Below are 8,120 nucleotides of genomic sequence, written 5' to 3' on the forward strand. Positions count from 1 at the left end.
TGGTAGGGATGTGTATTACATTTGTTTAAATAGTCATCCATTTAAGGACATTTGAGTAATTTCCAGTTTAAGGCCACAATACATAATGCTGCTATGAACACTCATGTGCACATTTGTGTATAAAGATATAGTTTTTATTTCTCTGAGATAAATGCCCAAGAGGGTAATTACCAGATCATACGGTAAATTCATTTTCAGTTTTAACAGAAACTGACAAGCTATCTTGCAGAGTGCTTGAAACATTTTACATTTCCACCAGCAATATACAAGTGATCCAGTTCCTTTTCATCCATTAGTATTATCACATTTTTATTGTTATCCTTATGGGTTTGTAGCGATATTATGGTTTTAATTTGCATTTTCCTAATGGCAAATGACGTTGAACATCTTTTCATTTGCTTATGTGCCATGTATGTATCCTTTCTGGTGGAATATCTCTTCGAGTTTTTTGCCCAGTTTTTCTAATTGGATTGTCTGTTTCTTTAATGTTGACTTTTGAGAATGCTTTGTAAACTCTAAATACTATTTCTTTAAACATATGGTTTGCAAATATTGTCTTCCAGCATTTAGCTTTCCTTTCCATCCTCTTCACATGACCTTTCAAGGAGTAAAATTTAAAAATTTTGATGAGGTCCCATTTATCACTTAAAAAAATAAATCATGTTTTTGGTGTCAAGTCTAAAATTTCTTTGCCTAGCCCTGGGTCCCTAAGAGTTTCACTTAAGTATTGTTTTTTTTCCTCAAAAGTTTCATATTTAGGTTACATTTAAGTCTTTGATCCATTGCCAGTTAATTTTCTATATGTTATGAGGTTTATGTCTAGGTACAATTTTTTTTTTTTTTGGCCTAAGTATATCCTATTGGTATAGCACCATTTTTTGAAAATGCTATTCCTCCTCCACTGAATTTTTTTTTTCACATTTTTCAAAAATAAATTTTGCATATTTGTGTGAGTCTATCTCTGGGTTCTCTATTCTGTTCAACTGATTTATATGTATATCTCTTCATAAGTATTACAATGTCCTGATTACTGTAGGTAGACAGTAAATTTTAACATCAGTAAGATTGAGTCCTCTCACATTATTCTTCTCTTCAAAATTGTTGTAGTTATCTTAGGGCCTATGCCTTTTCATATAAGTTTTATAGTAAGTTTTTTTATGGCTGAAAAAAAATTGCTAGAATTTTGATAGCAATGCATAAACCTCTAAGATAAATTCGGGGAGTATTGACATCTCTAGCATAATGAGTCTTCCTATCCATGAACATGTTAAGTATCTCCAATTGTTTAGGTTTTCTTCCAGTTTTTAATCAGAATTTTGTAATTTAATGCATATAGGTTTCTACATATATTGTTATATTTATACCTAAGTATTCCATCTTAGGTATAAATATAACAATTTGGGTAGGTGATATTTATTGCATTTTATCTTAAATCTTATGATTTTGCTGAAGTAATTTATTAGTTCAAAATAATTTTTTATGGTAGATTTTTGTGAGTTTATACATAGACAATTATGAAATCTGCAAATATAGTTTCACTTCTTCATTTCTAATTAGTATGCCTTTTAATTTTTTCTTTCCTTATTGTCCTGGCTAGAACTTCTAGTGTTATGTTGAATAAGAATGGTGAGAGCAGAAATTCATGACTCGTTCTCAATCCTCCAGGTAAAGCAATCAGTCCTTCACCACTAAATATGATGCTAGACATAGTTTTTTTTATATATATAGATAATCTTTATCAGTTTATCAAGTTCTTTATTGCTAATTTGCTGAAATTTTTCTCACAAATAGGTATTAGATTTTGTCAAATGCTTTTCCTTCATTAATTGATATGATTATATGAACCATCTTCATTAGTCTATTGTTATGGTGAACTATATTGATTGATTTTCAAATATTGAACCATCCCTACATACCTGAAATCAATCCCATTTGGTCATGGTATTTAACATTTTTTATGTAATGATGAATTCAATTTGCTAATATTTTGTCAAAAATTTTGACATCCAAATTCATGAGAGATACTGGTTTGTAGTCTTCTTTTTTGAACCGTTTTCGTGTGAGCCTTATTGTCACAAATTAAATTTATTTAATGGTAATAGGATCATTCAGAGTGAGCAAACTATTGATCTTTCCTCGAGTTTACTGATTTTATTCCGGGTCATTTCTACTCTACTTTGAGACCATCCAGTGAGGTTTTTACTTGGTCGTTATATTTTTTAGTTCTGAAATTCTCATTTGTTTCTTTTTTTGTAACTTGTATTTATTTTCTAAGATTTTCTATATTTTTCACTTGTTTCAAGAGAATTTTTAACTGTTTCTAAAAGCATTTTTATAACAACGGCTTAAAATCCTTGTCACATAATTTAACATGTGAATAATCTCGGTGTGTCAATGGATTGTTTTTATCTTTTAGATTTTGTTTTTCTTAAGTCTTGGTGTTATAAGAATTTTTTTATTCTATCCTTGACATTTTTCATATTATCATAGAAGATACTGGATCCTATTTAAAACTTCTGTTTCAGCAGATAGTCACACTATTGGGCATAGCATGTATGTCCTTGACTACTTTTGTAAGCTGTAATTCCAAGGACAGTTTAATTTCCATAGACTTGGCAATGATATTCTGGGGTTTTTTGTTCTTCTGTGTTGCCTGCAGGTGCCAGTTGGGCTTTCAAGTGGGAATGAGCAAGTGGTGCAATCTCACCTAGACTCTCCTGATACGGCCACTTTGGGTGGACTGACCCACTTGCTATCCTAGACGTGGAACAGGGAACCTGCTCATGCTGACACTTTAGCAGACCAGGCTGCCATCCCAGGCAAGTATCTTGTGGGGCAGGAATCCTGCTGTCACTGCTGCTGAGGCGGATTGGGTTGCTATTGTTGAGGCATGGGACAGGAAATGGTCTCTGCCTACAATTCACTTTGTCATTGTAAGCAGGCTATCAGAAGGTGTGGTGTGGGGAACCTGTTGGCCTGCCTGGCTCTGCTGTTATTACTATGGGCAGATAAGCCTCTGCTTCTGGTGGATGTGCAGCAGGGATGGGTTGGCCCAACTATTCTTTGCTGATATTACCCTTACAGGTAGATCAGTTGCACAATGAACTTTTAAACATACACTGTTTTTAGTAAAATTAAATTAATATGAATATGTAGCAGAATTATTACAGTATTTTCTTTTCAATCCTCTACATTAAGATTTCATGATAACTCTTGGCAAAATGTGATTCAGAGATTTTTGTCTTTTCTGTTCTCATCTGACATTTTCTTTTCAAGTTCTTTCAAGATCTTCTGATTCTCTTTTGATGTTGTACTTCACAGTCTGTGCTAAGAGAGCCATAATTTTGAGTGTATCCTTTGTTACTCTTTGTAGAATTTCTTAATGACTACATGCTAAACTTAACGTGAAATATGGTCTTTATCCACTGTATTAATAAGGAAGCTATGCTTCTTTTAAATATGCTCTACAAGTCTATGGCCATGCTACCCTGAACAAGCCCAACCCCGTCTGATCTCGGAAGCTAAGCAAGGTCGGGCTTGTTTAGTACTTGCATGGGAGACCACCTAGGAAGACCAGGTGCCATAGGCATAAACAATAAAAAATAAAAAATAAAGGATTGTAAGCTGACAAAGTCCTTGCAATCTGTGAGGTCAACAAAGGGTTGCCTTACTTAAAAAATAAAAAATAATAAATGATAGATAGATAGATAAATAAATAAATAAATAAGCTCTACAAATGCTTACTACTACTTACTATATTTTCCTATGTATAGTGATAAACTTTATTGTATGCTTCAATATCCGCCTCTATTTACCTGTTATTTAATAATGGAGAGATGATTTGGTGTGAAAAATAACTTCCTGGTTATAATCCAAATTGAATATTCTCAACAGAAACATAAATGCCACTGTACTTTATATCACTATGAAATATAGAACAGGAGCTCAAGACATTTTAAATTAGGACCATTTAATACCCAATGAGAATTTGGCTTCATAAGCACCTATATGTCTAATTTTTGGGCCAGGTAGACATGATAGTGTATGAACTGCCATCTTGCATTATTTTGTATTACTTTATATTTTATTAATGTAACTATTCAATATTCACTTTAAGTGTTTGTGTCCCTAATTTCACCAAGCAGCAATTAAAGTTATTTACATTCATTTATTTGACTTTTTACTCCAGTTCTGAGTATCAATTAGTACTATTATTCAATTTAATATTAAATGAATCCCAGATTATCCTATATTTAATCATCTATTTGACTCATCAAGCCTATATTTTTTATTAGTAATTCAGCAGAAATGCCATCCCAGGCTGCTATATAAAATGACAGAGATAATTAAACCAAAAATCAACTCAATTTTTCCCTAAAAATAGGAGACAATTTCATAGTCACTTTTGCTTGTTCCTAACACTATTTTTCAAATTGTTCAATCAGTCCAGGAATTAAGGTAAGAGACCTTGAGGAGTCAATACTAATATGCAGTTTTATCTTCATTTTAAAAAATTCTATAAGAACATATATCTTAGAGGAAAGATGGTATTGAATAAATTAAAAAGTGATTGATAGTTCAGTTTATAAATATTAAGTCTGGAAAATGCTGAATCTTTTTGTTTAGAAAAACAAAAAGAAAAGATCAAAAATGAATTAATTAAAGGGCAAGGCAAATTCTGTTTGTCATCTGTGTTTAACTGTGTTTAACTCTTCTTGAGCAGCTACCTGTATCATATATTATTACTTCCCCCACTTCTGCACTTGCTTTTCCAACTGTGCTTGCCTCTGAAATGGCTTTTTCAGACCCAGCTAAAATGCCACATACAGGCAGAAACTTCTATGTTCACCTACTTTCCTTCTTCCACTGAATCATTTATTATTTGCTTCTCTTTTATTTAGCCCTTCATCGAAAGCCTATGTTTGTTGCTTACCTTTGTAAAATGAAAATGATAATACCTAAATTTCATTGTTGTCATTAATTTTAAGTTGCATTTTACACACACACACCTTGACGTGAATTAGCATATACTAATTTCTCTACTCTACATCACAAACTACTTAGTAGTTATTTAGCTCTGAGGTAGAAGACTAGGTAAAATTTGGGAATTAATGCAGATTTTAGAGATATATACTAAGGATTACAAAGAAATATATGTAAAACATAACATAAAAAAAAGCTGTATATCCACAAAGGTGTGTGTTAGAATGATGAAAAAATATTGAATCCTAATCCTGTGGCCTGATCTTACAAGTTTTTGTGGGACATTTGAAATGTTCATAAATAACTGGAACTGTGGATAAGCATGATTTGACTTTTAGAAGAATTCCTCCTCCCTGCTGACACAGTGGTATTAAAATTGCAATATGGCTTAATGGATAAGAACATGGATTTTAAAGAGAAAAGGCATACCTTTGAATGATAAAATTGTCAAATATTAGTTGTATGACCTTGGCAGTTTTTTAAAACTTCTCTAGGTTTTAAATAACAATACAAATTAGTTGGGATATTAATAGTAGACAAGAGAATGTATGTAGTGTTTAGTACTGTTAGTGCCCATTAAACACACCTATTATTATTAAATATTAACCTTTGGATTGTTAATGTAATATTTGGACATCTTCTATTTTACACTATTTTTTTTTTCAGTTTAAAATAGAGAATAAGGGATATATTTCTTATTGCTTCTACAGAAGAAGCTTTCAGAGGAGTTAAAAAGCTAATGTTATTTTTCTTTGCCTTTTCATCTAATATACATCAATTACAGATATTATAATTTAAGTCTAACCAAATTTTTGCATATGATTTGTCATTCCACAATTTGATTAAAACTTGTGAAAAAGGCAAAAGGTTACAGGATTAAAATATTCTAAAATATTTATGGAACACTAAAAATAGTTATATTTAAGGCTAATGAAAAGGATAGTATGAAATTTCAAAATATGAAAAAAATATCACAATTGCAGAAATACAATATAGTTAATGTATATAATTTTACCTGCTGTGAAACCCAGTTCCTGGTATTGCTTTTCAAATCTTGTCAGCATGTTCTCTCAGATGGAAAGATAATTGATTTGGGAATTTCAGACAATTGGTGGATTTTAAGTGGGAAGGTCTGATTTGATCAGTATGCCCACTGGATTTTTTATGAACCCTTAAACAGGCTACCTCTCTAAAACAATTTGATCAGCTGATCACTTGAGGTAGGTTTGGGAGAAACTAAGTTTGGCAGGAAGAAATTATTATGTCACTTTTTGTATTCCCATCACTAGTTTATTATGAATTTTAGATTTAGTTAGAAGAGGAATTTGAAAGTAATAATATGGGTAACTCATTCGATACATACAAATATGTATCGAATAAGTACTAAGGTTTAAAAACAAATATAGTTTCGAGGGATACCTGGGTGGCCAAGACAGACACTATGTCTGGTCTAGTATAGTTTATATCTCAGAGAATGTAAATAATAGTAAAAATAAATAATAATTTAAAAATCTAAAATAAATTGTAAGTAATGACTATATAAAAAAAAATAAAACACCTGATGTAATTCACTGTAATTGAGGGAATGATGGCAATTTATACTGGGACAGTCAGGAAGTTCTCATTAGGAAGCTGAGGTCAGAATGATAGGAAGCACCAGTTGACAGTTCATTTGGTAGTGGAACTTACTACAGAGGAATCAGTAAATATTAAAGTCCAAGGTGTGGGCACAAGGCTGCAGTGAGTGGCCAGTGAAAAGGTAATTGGTGGTAGATGATGTAGGGGAAATAAACAGCCCAAGTGAGGCAGGGTATTTTAGGCCATGGTGCTATGGGAGATTCAGATATGAAATGAAGACATAGAAGATGTCTTATGGAGATTTTACATGAAAGACAATATACAAGTTACTCTTCACATAAGAAAAAAAATGCGAGCAGAATACTATGAAAATTTAGAAGAGTGTACATATTAAGTATTTTGATGCCCCTTTTTTAAAGAGGTGATATTTGAGTTGAGTTCTTAAGTATTAGTTAGACTTTGTTGAGCTGAAAAGTTAAATGCCAACCAAGTTAAAGTGAAATGATTATTTTTCTTTCAGTTATAGAGGAAGAACATTGGTAGTTTTGAGTGGGAGATTGCATAATACAAGGAGTGCCTTAGAGAAGAACGATGTTTGAAAGGGGATGGCAAAACAAATGAGGAAGCAAGGTGAATGACAGATCATGGTGCTACAGAGACTACCAGGTGCTACTGTGCCTAATTCTAAAATTCTCGCTGGGTCATCCTTTCCATTACTTTCATATCATGAAACAGATGAAACATAGCAAATCAACTTCCTGAGATTAACAGGATAAAGTCTAACTTCAATGTGGTTTTCGAAATTCTCTAAAATCTTGCTTCTTGCAATTTCACTTACATTCCTCATCTACTGGTTTACTGGATTACTTACAGTTTTGTAAACATAGCATGATCTTCAGTTCTTCTTGGGCTTGTTTATAATCTCAATTGCCACTGAATTGTGCACCTGAAAATAGTCAAAGTGATAAATCCTATGTTATGTATATTTTCCTGCAATAAAAATATTTAAAACTTGCATCAAAACAAAAAAATATAATGGTCAAACATTATTAGTTTTTTCATTAGAAACAAGAGAAGAATATTTTATTACCAGTGTTTATTGCACTGGACATCTTAGTGAAAGAAGGAAACCAAGAAAAATGAATAAGAAGCATATGGATTAGAAAGAAAGAAAATCATTATTTTCAGAAAAAAATGATTGCCCACATATTTAAAAAATCAAGATACTTCCCTGACATATCTGGAATATTATATTTTCTTATTTAAAAAATCTAAAGGCAAAAAGAGGCAATATTGAAAATATTAATGAACACAAAATGACCATTTTGAATGGTCAGTAAATAGTGAATGTTACATTGTTCTGTTACTCTGTGTCTATGTTTAACTTTTACCAAAAAGGGGGAGAGGAGAGGAAAAATGAAAATCAGGTCCTTGTGGTTTCATGTTTAAATTATTTCAAACATTCTAGGAAAAAATACATACATGCACTATTTAATACATTCCCTAGCATACAGAAAAAACAAGGTTCCAGAAAAATAGCATAAAAAAAGGGAAAGAAA

At 31.8% G+C, this 8,120-nt stretch overlaps 1 pseudogene; it reads left to right on the plus strand.

The window, feature by feature from the left end:
* The first annotated feature begins 3,470 nt into the window (after positions 1–3,470).
* On the plus strand, positions 3,471–3,589 carry LOC111742342 (annotated as a pseudogene).
* Positions 3,590–8,120: the final 4,531 nt, after the last annotated feature.

Source organism: Pteropus vampyrus, unplaced genomic scaffold, assembly GCF_000151845.1.
Source record: "Pteropus vampyrus isolate Shadow unplaced genomic scaffold, Pvam_2.0 Scaffold91, whole genome shotgun sequence".
NCBI lineage: Eukaryota > Metazoa > Chordata > Mammalia > Chiroptera > Pteropodidae > Pteropus > Pteropus vampyrus.